The sequence below is a fragment of the Varroa jacobsoni genome, unplaced genomic scaffold (assembly GCF_002532875.2).
Source record: "Varroa jacobsoni isolate VJ856 unplaced genomic scaffold, vjacob_1.0 scaffold_886, whole genome shotgun sequence".
Classification (NCBI taxonomy): Eukaryota; Metazoa; Arthropoda; class Arachnida; order Mesostigmata; family Varroidae; genus Varroa; species Varroa jacobsoni.
Window position 1 is genome coordinate 158694 of NW_019213788.1, and position 21239 is coordinate 179932.

The 21239-nt window shown below is 44.0% G+C and overlaps 1 long non-coding RNA gene across 1 annotated transcript; it reads left to right on the forward strand.

Annotated features, from left to right (window-relative positions):
- Nucleotides 1-258: 258 nt before the first annotated feature.
- LOC147752919 (uncharacterized) lies at nucleotides 259-21038 on the forward strand. The gene is made up of 2 exons (XR_015312767.1): nucleotides 259-319; nucleotides 16163-21038. It is a non-coding gene; the product is annotated as an uncharacterized LOC147752919 (long non-coding RNA).
- The last annotated feature ends 201 nt before the right edge of the window (nucleotides 21039-21239 follow it).

The following is a 21239-nucleotide window of genomic DNA, read 5'->3' on the forward strand; positions in this document are numbered from 1 at the left end:
CTTTAATAAAATCTGTTGATCTTGTTTAATTGCTGGCGAACTTCACCTATGCGTTGAATGTACTCTAAAAATGGCTTTGACTCACTCCTGCTTGGTACTACCTTTTCGAAAGGGATGGCCTCAGAGGTATCGAGGTGTGACAATATAACGGTTGAAAAAAGCCGAACGCACCATGACAAATGAGCAGCATGTGATTAAGAGTAATAATTTAATTTCATACTTATTAATATTAACGTTGTAACGACTGTTAACTTTTCAGATGGTAAGTACTTTTCGGAGGAAGTGCTGAGGCCGAAGGAGCTCACGAACAAGGCATCGGGTAGGTCTCTAACGGCGATTCTTGCGCTCGTTAATTCCTCTGTTGAACGGACCTTCTAAAAATATTTACAATTTGAAGTTTGCAGGGGTACTACTTCGTGAGTTTATCTACATTGTGGTGCATCCAAGAGATCAGTGCACCACTAATCGTGCACGCCAATCTTTTTCCCAAGTTATATGGTTCGGTCAAATATTTCATTGTTATCAGTTAAGAAGGACATATTAGATAATAGATCGGACGGGTTAGTATTCGGCGGAAACTGCTGTATGGGAAGATGTACCAAGTGCTTTCCTATTAGCCCCATATGCCCAGGCAGAAGTCGACATGGACAAGAGTTCATGATCGGTGAGACTTTGCCAAAATAATGTATTTTTAGGACGACATCGCGACGCAGTACACTGATCAACCATTGAGAACTTCTTCAAATCGCGAGTATACGAGCGATACGAAAATATCGCAGAGAATGACCCTTTCCATGAATATGGTTTTGAGTGTGGGCGCTACTTTTCAAACGCTCATTCTAAATCTCTTTGTGGAAATATCACCTACAGCTGTTGTCCGATGTCGAACAGTACACAATATGTATATGGCCAATGCGTGTATCATGCACGCCACTCGATGTGAAACATCAAAGAAAATCTATTTACTTGATGTGTCCTATTTTCGAAATGATATAATTACTCTATGCTGGTTTGAATCTGAGTCGATCCTGTGCTAAAAGAAATATCAGTATTAGTGCAGGGTGACGATCGGCATGCATTCATCACTGTAAAACGCCCTGATCGCGTTAGTTTGACCTGAGACGTCGTTAGCTTCGATCTTTTGCATTCAGATTTTTCGCCAGTCTCTCTGGCCTGCCTGTCCGGCTTTCCTTCCAGTAATAACATGACACGATTCCTCCATGCGTAAAGACGGCCAAGGGATTCATTGACCACATGTGTTTCGCATATCAACCCGATATGGCAGATGTAATTAACGAGTCACACATGATTTCCTTATTTGGTAGAATCGCTGGTGCCTGCTACCGTTTCCTTCGTTGCTACAGACACTTCCCAGCAGTGATTGTACAACTTGCGTGAACGTGCTTAAATAGTACAGGAGAAAGGGAAGTCAGGGTAGGAAAAGGGTTTATGAAGCTGGGAATACAAGCTTGTCGATGCGCAGTGGTATGGTTTATACTGTGTCCTCTGTATGATTGAAGCGAGCAGGCGATTCGAGGAGACAGAACAGAAGGGGTCTCATGTACGACGGCTTGCCGGGTGGTCGTTTTGAAGCTCGCCGACCAATGACTTTGTATTGGCGCCGCTACATAGATGCGTCAGTCGGTGGAAAGCATGCGTCGCTTCCTCAGAAGGCCGATGGCTGCCACGGCAAAATCGATCGAGTTAAAATAGGAATAGCGAGGTGTGTTGGCTATTGATTGAACCAGCTAATGATACGAGAGCAAAGGCTAGTGGTTCGAGCGGCACTTTCTGAACAGCCTTAAACGCTAGAACTGTCTATGTTCGCTTATGCGGGTGAGCGGGTGGCGAGTCGTCCTTATTAGCTGAGGACACTGCAGCGACAATGACGATGGTAAGGGCAGTGCCAGTAGCCGCGACGCTATGGTATATGGGCGTTCTGTGTCAGCTGGGAGACGATAGTTACCTGTACTAGTACTAAAGCAAGCGATGTATGCAGCCTATTCCTGATTGCTTTGCTAGGAAGTGCTTTTTCTACATTCACATGGCAATCAGTCTTAGTCATTAACATTACCATTATGTTCAGCATTACCATAACCAATAAATATCACCATCATCCCGGTTGCCATCAACATTAAGTCACGCTTACTACTCCGTGAGCCGATCACAAACATTGTCTTGAAGCTCTATATAGTTCTAGATTGTGCGAAAGATACAGAAATGGTGCCGGTATATGTAGAATCGCTGGCAGCATCAACGGTTCATCTATGTATTACATACAAAGTCAGTCGTTTCTACTCCTCTTGCCGGCATTTCTACTGGGAAGTCCAATGCAGACGTCTCTGATCAACTCATGCTACCTAGAACCCAATAGGCCGTACCTTTTTCCTACTGGCACTAGCGTGCTATCGGTAGCAGTGTGCCAGTCAGCCTCGCGACGAGGTACACTATTTCATCCACAGTCCTATTTGCGGCAAAGATCAGCATTATTTATTACTGATTTACAGCACATGAGGCACCCCCACGAGCACATGGTAACCGACGACGTACGCGCTGCTAGTGAACAATGGCCAGTGTACCTGCAGGACGTCATTATAGGCAGAAAATAGTCATTTTCCTGTCCTTCTCGTATGTGGCTTGTGCTCGTGCCTCTGCGATTTCCCCGTCTTTCTCTCTCTTCCCTTTGCGCATGGTCTCTGGCTACCCGATTCAGCCTGTCACGCTTACACTGCCCTAGTTGAACAGTAGCACCGCCACCAACAGTGACAGAATAAAAATGGGCCTGTTGGGACTGTGCTGAAGAAAGAGCAGACGAAAGAAGTCGCTGCGGTGACTCTAAAATATTTGCTCATCTCGGTATTGTACTTTTTTTTTTCTGAACTAAACCTGCGTCTTTAACGGCGCAGTACCGCGACGTGCATAGAAAAGCATAGGTAAGAGTTGTTGGCAGCCGTCCGGGGTCAGGTGCAGTAACCGTAACCCTGTTAACCACAAAACAAAACAAGCTCAGGCTCGGTTGCATGAGACGTGCTTTGTCACTAAACTTAATAGCAAGGTCTAACCTGCACTTAGCTGTTATGATGAAACCAACGAACACTGGACGGTCACTTCTGAACGACGATGAAACATCATTTTTTAGTTTCTCAAGTGTAACGTAAGCTTATGTTTATTGTATCCAGTGTATAGCACTGTGTGAGGTTCCAGACGCAAACAGGTCCGTTCTCACTGCAGAGGGCAGTCGTGGACCCTGCAAAGATGCTAAAAACAGCCCCGATTGTTCCGCTTCTCATCAAGCTACTTTGGTATTGCACCGGCTTGTCTTGTTCATATTTATACTCCTTCAGGACAAAGGCTCACAACGAAAACCGTGCCACAGCGCTCCATACGCCATTTGACACACGCGTATGCAGACAGATGAAATTCCTCCGTTCTCTATCCTGGACTCGAATAAAATAATTGTGAATTTTGTCTTTCACCGAAACTATATACCGGGAAAAAGTTGTGCTCAGTTTTATGTCTGACAACGATGATCTCTTGCACGATAATATTACAATTGGTGATATTTTGGCTTCTGTAAAACTACTTGTAAAATATTGGCTTTTCTATGCAGAAACTAACCGCTAATTAAGTTGAAGTTCGGAAATTTCATGCGACACAAGACAGCGCTTCTCTTAAAAACAACATGCGAACCTCTTAATAGATTGCCCTAGATTTCGATCTGCTCCCAAATAAGTTATGCATGCATCAAGCTGCTTGTAATCAACCTGTCTCTCGAATAAGCGTGTTCTCGTATGCCTTAATTCAGTCCAACGCAGTCCAGCATCAATAGGCTCACTAGCCACTTCTTGAATTCTACGAAAATTGAATAAAGATCGCTTCCTTGAATCGCTTCATGAATACTTCTATAGAAGGATAAATATATAATTACAACCAGTTCTATTATGAAGTCAGACTAGTTTGTTTTTGATCGAGACTTCAATCATACTACTCGGGGCTACCACCACCTGTTCGGATGGAGAAAGGCTTACCCGCTGAGCTAGCGATCGTTCAATAACAGAACAAATGACAACAATTAACTTAGCGTAACTTTACGCTAACTCGTACCCGTAGTGACAACGCGTTCAGTGCGCAATCAAATCAATGGTCGTACTTCGCTTTCGGCATAGCCTCTATTATAAATTAATAAATCAATAAAATAGTTTTTATCTAATACTCACTGCCTTACATTGACTATTCGCTTCTGTAATCCTTCTCCTTTGTGTTTCCAACAAGTCAATCTCTTATCTTTGTCGTTTAGAGGAAAATCCCGTTCGCTCGATGGGACGCACGCGAAAGCGGCAACTATGGGCATCCTGGCCTGAGTGCGCGTCCCAAACTGGGCATCCACTCCACTTTTTTTTCCCGGTTGCAACTGCTAAAGTAAGTTAAGCCCGTAAGCGACTAAGGTTAGAGGTTTAACGATTGCGTCCCAACAGACGCATAGAGCAAGGGCCTTTGACCGTGCTTATATGCTTTAATCAAGCTATCCGGCTGGCGAAAGCAAATTACTGGTTTTATGCGTAATTTAACCCGGTGGTCAAGTGTTAAGGTCATCGAAACCACAAAGACTACACTACCTCTGGTCCCAGAAAAGCATAAAATCACCGACAGCTCCATGGAGCTTAAGCTAATCACTCAGTAACTGGGCATTGCGGCAGTGGCAACATCGGCGTTGATGTTGGTAGCGCTCGACAGCCGACGGAAGGTCTTTGGTAAATGCAGAAGGCAGCAATTAGAGTAGAAATGGTGGTAGCCCAGCGTTAAATTGTTTAGTTTCTTCTACGGAAATGAAAAGTAGACATCCGCTCGACTGCTGACAGGTCAGCGGCTTTCAAACACTCTTCCTTAAAACGCTCCGTCAAAGTAGGCCAAACTGAATTGCCGTGTTAAACGCAACGCACGCCGTAGAAAGTTGTTTCCTCGCACGACAAACAATGATAGCAGCAAAGGCAATAGGCCATTCACTATCCATGTGTGGATAAATATAGTCATGCTACTGGCGACATGTGTGCAATCCTACGTACAATAACGTGCTGTAATGTACGGCCGAAGCTAACGGTTTATCCGACCGCTCGAAGGATAACCAGCGTCGCTGGAGTCGTAGTGATGGTTGTGCTGCCAGCGCGTAATCGCGCTTGACGCGAACGTAAATTACGCTTCTTACATAGCAGACAACTCATATATGTAGAGAGTTTACAGTACAAAATCGAAAAGCAGTAGCCGAAATCATAAAAGGCAACGCTATAAAGGATCGGCGAACAGTAGTTGACAGGCGTAGCCTAGTCATATTGTCCTAGGCTACCCTGTACGTTGTTCGACGTAGTCTATTATACTTCGACGATGCAGACTTTGGGAAAGTAAATACGATAACAAGAATGGATACTGAGTAACGTACGTTGAGTGCAAGCTCGCAAAGAAACTTTAGTGACGTATTATGTACAACCGCTGTTTGATTTGCTACACAGTAACTATTTGAACTGATAATAAGAATTTAAATAAAGCGAAAATAAAATAAACGTATTAATAATAATAGACGATTTTCAACAGCTAACCAGTGTATATAGCACCATGGGCCCTCTGTTTATGCACCATATATTATAAATAAGCATTCGCAGGAGAGGACAAAACGGCCATAATAACCGAAGGATAGTGAACCATTTCTTGCCTTGGCCGCTAGGTACATGCGCATACTGCACTGTATGTATCAACGGGTTACTCAACTTGAAACATGTGCTTTGCGATAAGCTTTTTGTAGCTCAAAGGACGGGCTCTAAAGTATAGCTCGTCTGACCCTGGATGGGACTAGGATGAGGTTGGGTACGTTGCTAGCACTGGAGCTCAACAACTCCGAATATATTTGGCGTCCACTCTCTTTTCTTCGTTTCCTTTGTCTTTTGGAGTTTTCACGCCGTCTCTCACCAACTCCTCCTTAAGGTCAATGTTCCATACTCCCGCCTCTAACTGCGTGAGTTTCCACGGCGCGAGAAACACTTTGTGCCGTACGCTAACGTATCGCATTTTGCACGGCTACGCATCTGTTCGTCAGATCTTTATCGTTTCACTATTGCTTCGTAGCTTTCAACTTTGTCGTCGAACGCATAGCACAATAAGAGAGCGTGTGTGTGTGTGTGTGTGTGTGAGAAAGAGAGAGTGGCACAACGTCGATCGTTGCCTTGTAGCACACTGGTGGCAGTGGGCCTGTCTCTAGATTTGCATATTGCCTCAGCAGTAAAGGAGGCGACGCTTTCGCCTTAACCCCATCTCGACCGTTCCATCCGTGGCGTTCTGCAAAGCCGATGAAGCGCAGCGAACACCTGAGGAGAAGGTGGCTAAACTTTACGATCTGCCAAGTGTCTACAAGAGTGGGAAAGCATCACTAGCGCGAGCACTCAATAGTTAACTGACAGAATGTTCCGAAGACAATGATGTGAGCAAACAAAGTAGCCGCAGCGATGACAGCGCCACTTCTAGCCGCACTTCCGATATCCTTTTTCTAACCCCGTTTTCCCCTTCCCTTATGATCTTTTTTCTACTTGTCTACATTCGTTCCGGCTTTGCCGCTGTGGCTGCTTTCTTTCCTTCAATGCAAAGTAAATCCCTAAAAGAAAACGCTCCAAAATCTCCAGTCCTTCGAGCTGAACCACCATCATGTCTTAATGCCACTACTACTGCTCCAGCTCATGCGGCTGCGTCGAACTTAGGCGCATAAGGGCAACTGTCGCGGATCGGGTATTCGATGCCTTTCAGCAGAAGCTGCTACGTAGATAGCAGCAGCTTCTAAATGTGGATCTTTGCCTGGGAACGAAAGCATTGCGCAGTATATCAGAAGTGTACGAGCTCAACAAAACCGAAGGCCTAGTAGCAGCACAAAGCAGCGAAGACCGCGATCGGAAAGGTGTCAGGGGAAAGCGAACTAAAACGAGAAACGGTGTGGGGAGCATCGTGTGCGAAAAAAGAGAACAGAGCGTCTTGCTCCTTTATGCGGCCACGGAATCTTCTACTCGATGTGAGTTGTGTGAATGGTCCATTTATCACAAAGCTTCGTTCGTTATCGGCAACGGCAGAACCGACATCGAACAGCGACAAAAAAGCCACTGCCGATGAGAAGAGGGAGCTGTCTTGCTCTGCGAGACTCGCGTCAAAAAGCCACTAACGTTGGCACCAGTGTCAGCAACGCAAAGGAACTTGAGGAGCGACGCTAAAAGGGACAACCTTGGGGGAAAGACATGTTCGGGCCCTCACATGCGCTGCATTGCTTTGCCATTTCTCTTTCTCTACATAGCGTAGCTTCGAAACAGGGTCCACGACCGACGACTACAAACAGCTCAACATAAGGTACCGCCGCCTCGAGCCTCGCCTGCGAGCGAGCAAGCGACCGCTCCTGTTCAAAATCCTGGATCTCCTCGGCTTATAAGCAACTGCTTGTCAAAGAAAGAAAGAGATAGCCGTGAATGCATCATCGCAGCAGCGGCACGAAGGCGGCATACTTCGGGTAGACCATCATGTGTGCGACGTAAACAGGCACGCAGTTCTTAGACGAAGGATACGAATAACGTACACGGGCTGCGGTGGCGTTGACGTAGTGTACTCTATTTAAACAAAGAGGAACTCGAGGACCGCAATACCGTCTGCTTGCAACCGAAAGACAACCGTAAGGTATGGGGGACTACGCCTTCGTGGCGGGGAGACCGCAAAACACGCTTGACGCATAGGCTAAACGACCAAGTAAAACAAAGCCGTACGTAGCGATGATAGAGGATAAAGTAAAAAGCTAAGCACCTGACGACTGAGTGAGTCAAGAAACTGTTTTTCGTGACGCAATCCTCGTACCGTAAGTAACGTGGCTGAAGCGGAACCATCCACGAAACTAAGGCAGAAGAAGAAGCTGGACCTGGCACAAAGTCGCAAAGATGAATTTGCGACGATTCATGAACTTGCGCTGCCTGACACATACACGTAAGTAGGTGCGTTGCATACATGCTATAACGCAAAGGAAAAAACCTGCAAAATAGCGTGCGGTTCCCGTAAACCTGTACCATTTACAAGGCGCTAGACAGGTTACAAAGTTCAATGGCTTCTGTTGGCGTCGTTTTTCTTTGAATACGCTCGATGATTTCTATTCTTACGATACTGTGACGTGACATGGCCTCGCTCCTGATGCAAGCAGATAGAAGTTTGTCGCAGAAGATAACTAAAAAAAGAAAAAATTCACCGTTTTCGTCCATTTTTGTTAACACTACCTAACTTCAACTTACAGCCTAGTAAACATACTTTTTGGGCTAGTGTTTATCGGTATTATTGAGAGACCATCTTCCTGCTTGAGGTAGTAGGCATAGTGAAGGTCAAAATAGTCCATCGGACATATCAGACACTCTCACAGTACAGGCATCATGGGTCCGAACTAGGCCGAACCTCATGCGGAGTGTTAGGGACAGGAAAGGAATGTAGAAGTATGGAAATCCAGAGAGAAAGACGCTACGACAGCGCTTGTAGCGACCATCTCCGCAGACTCTAGTCAATCGGCAGGCTGATAGGTAAGTCTTTCACTCGGTCTCGATCGGACTGGCTTCATTTATCAAGTGCTGGCGGCTCGTTCTCCAGGCGAGAGGCAGTGACATATGAGGATTGTGGCGGCTGCGTAGGAACTACCATTTCTACACGGAGGAGGCTTTCAGCCGACTTGTATACATCGCTGCGCGGCGTCTTACATAGTGGCCTACGCTCATTCTAGACCTAATCTAGACGTCCAACTTCGCATTCATGCAAGAGTAAACGGAGTTTGAATGCTGCAGCGGACACAAGAACGCGAAGTGCAGGGAACTTTATTGTAGAAACAAGCTTCGTTTCAGGCTAGCAATGCAAGCCTACCCTGCCGAGCGTCACCGTATTAATACATAAGGCGTGTAGGTCTGGCACGGTAGCGGGTATGAAGTCTTCACGGCGCAACTTCGTGACTTGTTTGTTGCGTTGTAGGCAATAGCAATGGCTTGAAAAATAAAGTACCGTTTCAAAGCTTAAGCAGGACGGAAGCTTTTTTGTAAGCGAGAGATACTGACAAAACATATATTTATTATATCGGATGTTACTGCCCGTATATGCAATATGTTAGATACTGCCAAATAAATTGATAAGTTAATCAAAATGCCACTTCACTTCTTACTTTAATGTAAAATGTAACTAAACGCCATTTCAATTTGCTGCCAACGATGTATTATATTGTAAATGATTATAATAGTTTAGATCGATTGAAAAATTCATTTGGTATTGAAAAAATAGGGTATCTAAGAGTTTGAGCCGAAGGAACTCTTGCAGCATACGCTTAATAACAGGCTGGTGAAGCATGTCGCTATCAACTCTCTCATAAACGAAGGGTGTCCTTAAAACTGTGTTTTTATACGAAACTATCCCGTGAATAATATTAGCCCCGAATGAACTTAACCAGATTCGGGCCGATAATGAATGCCGTACAAATATTACTGTGCGATACCTATATATAACGACGTTGAGCTGTACTACACGCCTGGCCTATGGTTGGTTGTGTGTGTGTATCTATGCATACAAACTGAAGCCGTATGCCAATCAGCAAGTTCATAAAACACATCAGAAAAGTCAGGGCCAGGTAGGGATCGATGGTACAAAGCCCGCCTAAAGAAAACTCCAGGTTGTGGGGAATTGCTTTGGAGTAGGTCGGAATAAAGTGATTCGTTGCGAAGTTGTGCTTGACCACCATATACATTGATGTAATGTGGTCTTGTGTACTGCTGGAGAGGTGAAGAAGCTGAATTGACTTACACCGTCTTCCCGCAGAAACGTTCCATTCACGGCAGTGATATTTGATCGGAGGTTCTCGAACAAACAGGACATCAGGTCGGCGGCCTGAAGGCAGCGTGTCACCGTTGCCGCTGCTACCCGGGTTTTTCATAACGGATTGGCACAAGGTGAGGCAGTGAGCGAGAAACAGAGACGCTAAGGATATGTTCATTGGCCGAAGTTCATAGAAAATAGAGATGCTGGTTAGCTGTAATGTTTTCATGCGTCATTACGCTACCATTTAGCGCTTTCTCGTCCCTCATATGATTCGCGTACGTTCTCTCGCCGTCCTTCGTCATATCGCAAGCTCTTCTCCATCGTTGGCTTCTTTCTCTCTGGCGGTCTGTTGGCCGCGAGAAGACATAAAGATCATAAGCCAGCCACTTTTTTAGCCTGATGAAATACCAGTACAGGCCCTCCTTCTCGAAGTAGCTGATGTTCGCAGCAAGCTTTGGTACTGCGTCTGGGGAATTCAGTGCAATGTGCGCGTCTCCTCCAAACGTAGCTGCCACATGTCTTCGCTGTTAGCTTTGCATGCTTGCAATTTATCCTATAGCTATAGACAGACGCGAGCGGTATGTGCCTCAAACTGTTCAGGCTTCAGGCAGCATAAATGTTAGAGAAAAGGATGTCGATGAAGAGAATGCGAGAACATGGCCAACGATCGTTAGTCATAGCCTTTACATGTAAGCAAACCGGTTCAACGTAACTCACCTGGTTTAGCTAATCGGACAGCCGTGCCTTGGGCCAACCGGTGTTTATGAGTTGAGTAAGCAGCAGCCGAATTTGACTGGGAACTACGACACGGGCACCACCTTCTCGGGTCATTTTTCCCTATCTGTCAAGTCATAGTAGGTTCAGGGAGTTTGTGAAGGAACGGCAGAAGCCAGCCTCACTCGTTTTCCCGAGCTTTGCACACATTGGGTCCATGCTTTATATCGTACCGTATGTTTGTATTATACAACATGTAGAAAGCATATCGAGTCTGCATTTTTCCTCACTCGGTTGCTGCCTTAATCCTCTCTGCTGAACAGCAGCCAGGCCGGACTGAGAATGTTGACTGCTTCGTAAACATGTCGTAGGTGTGTATGCTACTGTCACTTTATGGTGTTGTAGACGCGCGACGAATCGTGATAGTTGCTTTTGTCTTATCGATCTCGTTCTGGGTATTACAAGAATGCCATGAATACCAAGGAGTCTATGTATGTATACATATACGAATTACACATTCCTGAAAAAATGAGCTTTCGATAAATATCAAACAATATTTTAGACGCTATTTGGGTACATTATTTGTTTCTAATTATATGCACTCCGGCTAAACCATCCACCAAGCTTTCTACCCATTTTTTGTATCGTAGTAGATATTCGCATCGTTAGACCCTTCTACCCCATTTGCCTAGGCCAGGATCAAACCAGCAGATTTAAACTCCTCCCTCATATTTTGTTAATCAATACACTCTATTTCAAACTGTCTATATTTATAGAGCTATTTGGTAATGATAATATCATTATCACATAGTGACTCATTTCTGTATATAAAATAGTTTGCCAATGTGCCTTTGCACTTTGCCAGCACAATGGAAGCGGAAGCTGTCCGTCAGTCAAGCCGTCCTAATATACAATCATACTGGGCACCTTTGCTCGCAGAACTCCTGTACGTGCACTGATACTGTTGTTGCCCCTCCTGCCATCAGTCCGCTATCCATTTCACCCGTTATTTCGTCGTTGGTCGCACGCACGCAAACGTTGGTTGGTTTTCGCGTTCTTTTTCCACTACTGCAGCAGCCACTCCAGTGTGCCATCGTCAGAATTAGATTTTTTCCAGCTGGGAACCGTATGGAAGACAATGTCAGGCGCACTAGCTTGGGCCGAGTCCAGCCGATACGGGGGTGCCATGGGGTGACGCCCCCGAAGTAGATCTGATGTACGTAGTGCTATGAGAGCAACCAGAGCTCGGAAAGCAGGGGACGTGTACGAGCTCTGGTTGGATAGGAAAAAACTGAACACGCCACGATGAAAACGAAGAGAGAGGAAGACAAAGGATCGGCTGCTGGAGGAAGGGGCTTTACGATGGGGGTGCCACCTGTCTCCTGTCAAATCACAGCTGCGCTGCTGCACCTTTAAGGGAAGAGGATAGCAACGGAAAATTTAAATTGACAGCCGTATGTTCGTCGGACAAGCAAAGCAGCCAGGCAGGCAAGCAGGCAGCCACCCATAAGGCAAGGTTTATGGTTGGTAAGTCTGGCGGCACCGGTTCCCACGGGGCAGCGATTCTGTTAGCGAGAGGGCGGTTAATTCGAGCGAAAATTCTTTTGAGTGAGAAAACGACAATACTGAGAAGTGACTGTGTCAGCAAAAAAAAAAGGAAACAAACCTGGTCACATACATGACGAGAACACGGGGCATTGTGCGGACAGGTGAAACGCAACTCGTAGACAACAATGCAATGGAATGATTGCTTCAGGACACAAAAGGTATCGCCGGCCGGCCTTTAACGGCAGCGCCGCTTGTCTCGTTGACATCATCGTCGCCACTATCCCTGTTAAATTTTTGGTGGCCTGAAATTGTTGTTTAGTGGGTTCTTCATTATGGCTAGAGCAACAACGGAACGGCACGACAGCTTAGAATAGAGCGGGTGAGAGCGTGGGTCCAATTTAATGTCAAAGTTTGCGTGTATACGTGCTAAAGATGCCTAAACTATATGTGAGTATGAGTATAAAGGCCATGGAAAAGCTCGACAGGTGCCTGGTACCACCAAATATTTAGCTCAATAATCGCTAATATGAGGCAGAGCGATATAGAAGCCCATAAGTGTATTTTAGTATTATGTAGCGTTACCTTTTAAACGTGTTATATCCTCTTAGATAACTGAGAAAAACGAATTTCAATGTTTGAGGGCTCAACATATTGTCAGATTATTTTATAGCCTGCATAGTCGCTCAGCTCATAAATCATCTATTGTCTTGTTATCCATGTAATTACGTAAACAACACGTATACCGTACGGAAATGAATTAAAGCTCTTCACCGTCACTTACCCTATACCAGGACACCGGCTTTAGCAGCGTTCATGCATCTTGTTGCTATTGGGTATACGTCTATGTAGGGTATTCTCTATCCGCGTCGAGGTTCAGATCTATTCGACGTCTGGTTAATTATCATTATTAAGTTTTAGTTAGATTCCTCATACCTAGTCTATTTACGTTATTTATAAAATGCTTTCCTATGTTATTCTTGCTGGAAGATATGATCGATATATGCCTAGTGGAAGTTAATAACTCCAACTTTCCCGCCGTTTCATAACAATACACAAAGATCGTCGAACGATGCGTCTCCTGATGACGCCCGAGAATAGGAACAGTGCCTTTGATCAATGTAGATCACATACACTAATCTACGACTACGATTGTGTTTATTAGGGCGAGTACAAACAGCAGCTTAAGAAAACAGCAAATCATATTATGTATTGCATTGGTTTACTGTGGGGAAATATAATCGAATTTAATTTAGCGCACTATTGGGCTATCTAACGACCTGACAGCTGTCGTGGTTAACGGACGATGTCGTTGAGAAAAAACACATTTGCCTTGGTAATATGTCATTTATTGCATCGGCCTTTTTCGCCATAGCTTTAGTAAAAGCAACAAAAATCCCTGCTTCATCATCTATCAGATGGCTGGAACCTGAGCAGTAAAGCAGAACGTGAAGTATAGGTTTATCGGGTTGTGCTTACCGGCGGAAGAGGCCTCGCTGGGGGCATTCGTAGATTTTTTATCACCCTCGGAACCACTCCGATTTTTTGCGGGGCAAGGTTTACATTATTGCAAATTATTGCTGCTAATAAGTTATAGCAATAATAATAATAATATGTTAACATGTGCTTTAACGCGTGCAATATTTGGTGAAGTGGGCTAACCTAATTTACTATTAAGATCGGGTAAAGTGTCAATCCATGCTTGATAACAAATATTCTTATGCGAAATACTGTTCAGCCCTAAAATCATTACGTATTGATTATTCACAAATAAACAATTATGGCGTAGTCACTAAAAAACAAAAGGGGATTATTTCTAGGTAGCAATGCGAAACGGTATAAAAATAAAATATTTTAAATATTCCCATCGTGAATACAAATCGGTCTTTAAATAGATAAAACAACTCATATGTGTTAAAGACTCAACAGCTACGAGTGTAATAACAGCCAGTTTCCGTGATCCTACCCACTTCTGAGTCTTCCGAAGGCCAGTTCACTGTTCTTAACAAGTAAAGACCCAAAGCACGAGTTTTCAGTTTGCAATCGCGTATTGTACTCTAACGTTGTAGATAAATAATCCGTGAAAGATAAATGTTGATAGACGGTATAAATGTGTATACCCAAATGTACACCGTGTTACCAGGAAGACACAACTGACATGAGCCTTTACCTCATTAAGAAAAAGATCCTGCTGTTAGTAGGTGTAGAAGATGTTCGATCTCAGTATTTTTTTCTTCCGTCATCTGTATAATAGCTCACGAAATCTCATCTACGTTGCCTCCTTCGCCTGGCAGCGTTTGCACTTCTGTATCATCCGTTGCTTCATTCTTTTTCAACTCCTAGTGATTCGACTTTCCTTCTTTTGCCGATGTCTTGCGTCCACTGCTACACCGCTGTGCCATCATCAAGCTCAACGGTGGAAGTCTGTTATCGCGAATTATCCTCGAGCCTTTTCTGCTCTGAGCGCCTACATTTCTTTCGTTCTGTTTTCTACTTCGCCTGCCATTGCCAATTGTTGCTTCGATTTGAGCATCCATTCCCTTTTCTTCAATTTCCACGTCTCGTACCGCGTTCGGTTTTCCTTCCTGACGAGCTAACTCCTTAGACCAGCAGCTGGCTGGCCGCCAACTTCTGTCATCTTACCCAAAAGATCCCAGTAGACCAATCAACCAGGTCAGAGATGAACATCTATACTATAGCTATACTATAGCTAGCGCCCCCATCTGATAAGAATTCGAGGATGCTGAAAAACAGGGCGGCGATTCTGGCAAAGCATCTATGTTGCGGGTGGCGGGGGCGTAAGTCGAAGGTCAGTCGAATCGACGGCGTACATGAAGACACGAGTGAATGTGGATAGAGGCTAGCAGCGAAAAGGCAAAACGCACTACTCGAAATATTCGATCACTTCCGACTGACGCGTGTAGAAATATGCGGGTAGTAGAAATGGCATTGCGGGGATATATACGATTGGTCGCGCAAACCTTGTCTACAACTTGTTCGGTCGCAGCAGCTACGGTACGATAGGGATAGCCCTGAAATGCTTCGCTTGTCCTTTTCTTCTACCCCCTTTAGATTGGAAGAGTTTACGTCCTTCTCATAGGTTCCAAGGCACTCAGAGCGGACCTTCTTGTTAACAGGCTCACGAAAAATGCGTGCAGTAAGCTTTAACGTGTCTGCTTGCATTTGCGTTCGCTTCCTTCAACATTGTCCTTGACGTTAACTTCACGTTTCCTCAATGGCGTTGCCCGTTCAATCTGGGGCAGCGTATGATATTTGCTCATAATCTAGCATTATTTTGTTTTCGTCCTATACACAATCGATCAAATTGGTGGACCATACACGCCGATGGAACCGGGGATGTTAAGGGATCACTGGATACAACTGCTGGGACAGAGCCGGACGCGGTTTGGGTATTAGAGACAATGGCCTTTTGAACTCGAAATCCCTGGAGGGATACAGAATCCTGAAATAATATTCCTTCAGCTAAACATCATTCTCATGGCATATCTAGCTTGCGGAAAAGGTCTATTTGGACGACAGGCGGTCGTACATGTATGTATCATTACCACTTTGTGCGGTGGATCTGCGTTTCGTATGTGTGACATAATAGAAACTTCGTATTCCAGAAAAATGCAAAGATCATTTCTAGTTAAATTTGACAAAAACAAGTTTTTTTGATATATATCCCGTTTCAGCGAAATTCGTAACATAATATGTGTCTATATGTTATATTAACAGTATTAAAATCCGTGAAAAACCTGTGACTGAGTCTAGATATTTGTGTCGCAAAATTTTTTCGTGCTAATGCTGGCAGGTTTACTATTTGGTATTATAAAGGTTTGCAAAATTCAAAGACCAACAGGCTAGCATTCGGTAAAAATCACATCGCGTTACTCTTATGATTATTAAGCTCAATTGTTGTTGTATTACTAACCGTCGCTCGTTCATCGACGTGCGGAGTTGGATGAAAAAACTAGTTGTGGGATTAAATCTCAAACATAATTTTCCTATTCTTTTTCCATGTCAGTTTTTTTTACAAGGTATTCTCTCGTTACAGGGGCGCTCCGCTCGATGTCGAGCTGGAATCTTGTGACGTTACCCTGGATTCTACTGCTGCTTCTACGCTGCCTGTCGTGAGACTATCCCAGGGAACTTGACGACGCCGCGGCAACTTATCACCATCGCAACACTGAAACAAACACGTGCAGCCTCTTCTAAAAAGCCTAAATGCGCGAATAAGGTTGTTCACCAGATTCGAACGTATAGATAAAGGAAGAATTGACCAAAGCAAGAAAAAGCAGCCCATGTTGGGTCAGGCTCGATAAAGCCAACTACTTAGGTCTATTTGCGTGCTGAAATTGAGCACAAACGAGTAAAAATATAAGATCCGCGTGCGGCGGCAGTCACCGTCATGCTGCCGACCATATCGAACTTTAAAATGTATTCGCTCCGCTCGGACTCCTTATGAGCGCACCTGTACAGTGACTCCTTGTATGTGTACATAGTAATGGAGAAATATGAGCAACAACAACTCTAGCCTAGACAGATACTAACCGAAAGAAACCTAATGTATCGACACAGATAGACAAACCGTCATATATATATATATATATATATGTAAAATAGATGGGGCGAGGGAGGGTGAAAAAGATTTCAGCCCGGTGGTACGAAAAAGTCAAAAGGTGCCACACAGTAGTTGTAAAGAGATCACACTATAAGGTGGCAAAGTTCGGCCGAGACGCAGATAAAAATGCGTGCAGTCTGGTAGAACAGACGCGTAACTTCCGACAGTCTTTGGCTTGAACCGAGTAAGGGAATAGGGCAAATCCTTTGACAGATTTAGAGGAACATTTTAGAATGAATGGAAGAACTTCGAACTCTTCTATAGTTTACCTTGCTGAAGCAGTTGCTTCGTTTTGTTACTGTATTAATACCGGTTGGATGAAGCTGGGCGTGGACATGAAGACATGAGTGCATACACGTTCGTGTAAGGTTTTGCCAAAAGTCGGAAGCTCGTGAATGGAAACCAGATCGAAAACGAATGGGAGAGCATTGTGGTATGTTAAATGCAGAAATAGCCGAAGTAACAAAGCGAGGTATTATTGGCCAGTGTTGAACATGCAGGCAAACAATATTAAGCACGATGGTGAGTTGTTTGGCTATACAAAAGCGGGCCCAGTTCAAAATTGTCTACCAACCAAGTAGGGGAAAATAAATCATTTGTAAAATCATACGGGGAAGTTCTGCTTGTGCTTCTGTTGCGCAGGTAGAGAAACCGATGTACAATTGGCCACGATCATCGCGGGCCAGATCCTTAGAAATTATGAATGACCAAAAACCAGCCATCATTAACCGTATCTTCGCGTAATGGATTTCATACCTAGCGTTCTTCATGGCATCGCAGGAGCCATGCATGCACACATAGTCTGCGTACTCATTACCATGAAATGATTTTCCCCTGTATCAGTTAGTCAACGTGAAGTTGTTCGTGTTTTCAACAGCAATCACAGAAGCCACATACATCAACATTACATCAGCACAGATAACACGCACCTTAGCCAAATACTAATCTAAGTGTTCGAGATGTTTTGTATCTTAACGCGGCAATCTTAACATTATTTCTTTGTATTGCTAATATAGGCAGATGAGCAGAGTACCTACAAACAGCGGTTGAGTCCTGTAACGAACTAGGAAGAGCTGGGTTATTTAAACTTTATGTAAAAAAAATGTAAGCATTGTATTGCGTTTAAGTTATGAGACCAAAGTAACGACAATAGCAGCAACCGTGACAACAACTTTGTCAACAATGATAAAAGAATCCATTGCGTGCAACTATCAGAAAAAAAAATGTCGAAATGACTTTGTAGACTCGACACTCTGAATGAACAGGGTTGACCGAGGTGATATGTCTATAGCTGTAGGTAACGAACTAGACGCAGGACACGCCACTGCTTTCCACACGAATGGGTGCGATGAGCCCCAACTCGACAGGGCTAGACTTTGAAAATATCGACTTTCTTTATCTATTTTGCAAATTCGACCCGCTGTTTCTTTTGCGTGACCTCGTGGTCCTCACACACAATATTCCGAACTTAGGCTATTGTTCAGACTAGCTGATTGTACCATGTGTAATCGTGTGCGCAAAAACATTGTTTCTCATTGAAGACACTAATCATACAAGCTACTGTTGAGAAATCTCTGTTCTTAACTATCTATGATTATTCACGGCTGGATTGTCTATTTCTCTAAAAGCATTTACCGGGTCCCACCACCATTAAAAGCATAACTTCATCGTCAAGATCTAGTTCTGATGAAAATTGACACATTGGATTGTCAGTGGCGCGTCGTGCGTTCATAGGAAAACTGACTGAATGGATAGGGCGCGATGGAATTGGATGTGAGTGAATGTCTGCCTATGTGCATGTAAGCGTATTTACTTGATGCCGGGGATATAAGAGGCAGCGATTATTTATTTCATCCTTAAAGTGAATATACGGCAGATTTTGCGATATTATCGGTCGGGGTCTCCGATTTGGAACAATGAGATGATCTCATTCTGTCTGGGGATAGATTGCATGACAGGGGTAAGGATCATAAACGATAGAAACACTACGGACCGAAACACGTAAGTATGGGCACACAACAAGTGGGCCTTAATGCGTGGGACATATTTATCATCTCACATATGCCAATAAGACTGGTTTGTCGTAACTTCGGTTGATCTCGGAAATTCAGGATATAACCAGTGGCAAACCAGAAGACGAAAAATCGAGCAAGATGGGAGCTCATAATGAAGGAAAACTACAAGCATTACAAAATGCCTATAAAAACATGTTCATCACCATTGAATCATTTAGAAGATAAGGGGTAATGGAAAAAGAGACAACTTGAAAGAATGGTAATTCGACCAATTTTCGTAGCGGACTATTTTGACACACACAGGCAGCCTTTCAATCACTGTGTGACCACCGAAGACAGTGAATATATGCGGCGAAGAAATTCAGACCGCTCAATGGCTTGGTCCGTTCATTGTCAGCTGTGTAAGACTGCTAGAACAATGGTCAATATAGAATCATGTTTTTTTGGCGAACAGTGTATGCACGCAGGATGGTGAAGCTTTGTATTTCTGCTTTTTGTTTTGTTTAGCATTAGTAGGGCCATACTTTACTGTCTCAGAAACGTTCATCCTAATCAGCTCAACCCTGGGTACTTCCGCGCGCATTCAGCAAACATAGCTTGACGCCTCCACCGTATGTTGCGTCCGTGCTAGTATGTACTCAGCGATATTTTCATGACCCGCGTACAATACGAAAAAGATGGGCAAAACAAACATCAAGCGCAACGACCGAACTATTTAGCCACATAGAAAAACCGCTCCTGGACGCTATATACGTCTCAAGCGAATACGGCGCCCGCCAGCGATACTCAGAAGATCATCACACATGACAAAGGGGCCTGAGCGCACACGAAGACTTTCCCTAGGCCTTTCTCTCGTTTTAAATTCGTCTTTTTGTTGCTTTTACGACTCTTTTCAAACCAGTTTTCTTCGTGTTTTTCGTTTTTCCCTTTTGCCAATCAAATTACCATCATCACAGCTCTCGGCGGATGCAGGTATTCACAGCGACCACTGTTCAGATTGCAGAGCTGCACAACCACGAGAGGGGGCATAGTCTTTCGGGGGCATAGAGGTTTCGAAGACATCGCCCGGCACGGTAAATTGCACACGCACATATTCGTATCGGCTGTCGGCATTGGCATATGCTAAATGTAGGATGATAACGACTGTTTTCCTTTACGTTTAGCGGTCGCATGAGGCCCGTCTGAAGGCGATTGATAAGAGCGAGCTCCAATACGCCCTTCACTCTGTACTGGTCTAAGAAGCACCGTATAGTGAAGTTGCCGTTCCTTTATTCAAATATATCGTTACTGTGGTAAGCCTAAATGTTTTTTGTTTAACAATGGCTAGCAAATAGCAGAACGAAGAAAAGGACTACCGCGAGACTAAACATTGTCGGGACTAGGTGCTATATAACGTATAACAGATTTTTGAGTTTACCTTCCCACCCATAGTCTGCGTACACTAGCTATTGTGAAAACAAGCAACACGTTTTACGTGACGAGAGCGATGGCAACGAGTGATAGATCATGTTGGGCATTTCAATCCAAATTGAAATATTTAGTATGTGCTAATAATGTCATTTCTACTGAACCGTTGCCGCACAACGTTAGCCAGCTACCCCTCACATTGTAATTCAGCCGGAGGGTTTTGCCATTTGGTAAAAACAGATTTACTAAGAACATTCGTCGTCCCGCCCTACTAAACTGAACAATAATGGAACAGCCTATATTCACTGATACCAATAATCGATGGTAATAATAACTCAACCGATAGAGCTACAGAGTAAGACACCTATGAATTTGCGCGTCCAACAACATGAAACAAAAACCTCTCACACAAACGGCGAAACTAGCAGAAGTGAAGATTGTAGAACGCATCCCATGAAGAAAACGCAACAGGATCATCAGACAAAGAGATCACTAGATGCATCGTTCCATATGGATTACTATTATGACAGCATATATCAGTGAATCTATATAATTGCTACTAATTGTTATAGTATTGGTAAGCACTGTCGACTAAACGGGTGAGTATTATTGCTAGTAAAATAATAACGATGGAAAGGTGATGCAGGCCGCTTGGGCGTCTGATATTGGCCAGACACGAAGAGTGAATGAAATGCTAAGTGTGAACGTATGATAAGATAACTGAGAAAAAAAAAGCAATGAGGGTAAACAGTACGGAGCTGATGATGTCCACAGCTAAAACGATGGAACGACGACCAGATGGAGTAACAAAAATGATTACATTAAAAAAAAAAAAACCGACCTACTTATGAATAAAAATGATAAAGAGTACTTTTGGAGAAATTAAACTGAGCTCGTTTTCATTGCTAGTCTGTTTAATAGAGTAGACGGTAATAAAAATGGCGATGATATGTTTGGTGTAAAGGAACGAAGACTTGAGTCCAGCTTGAAGTTCATTTAGATGTGCGCTTTTATCTAGTCGTCCTGTGGCTAGCTAGATTAGATCACTTTTTTTAACGGTTCAAGGTAGGGCTTGATTGGTTTCACCA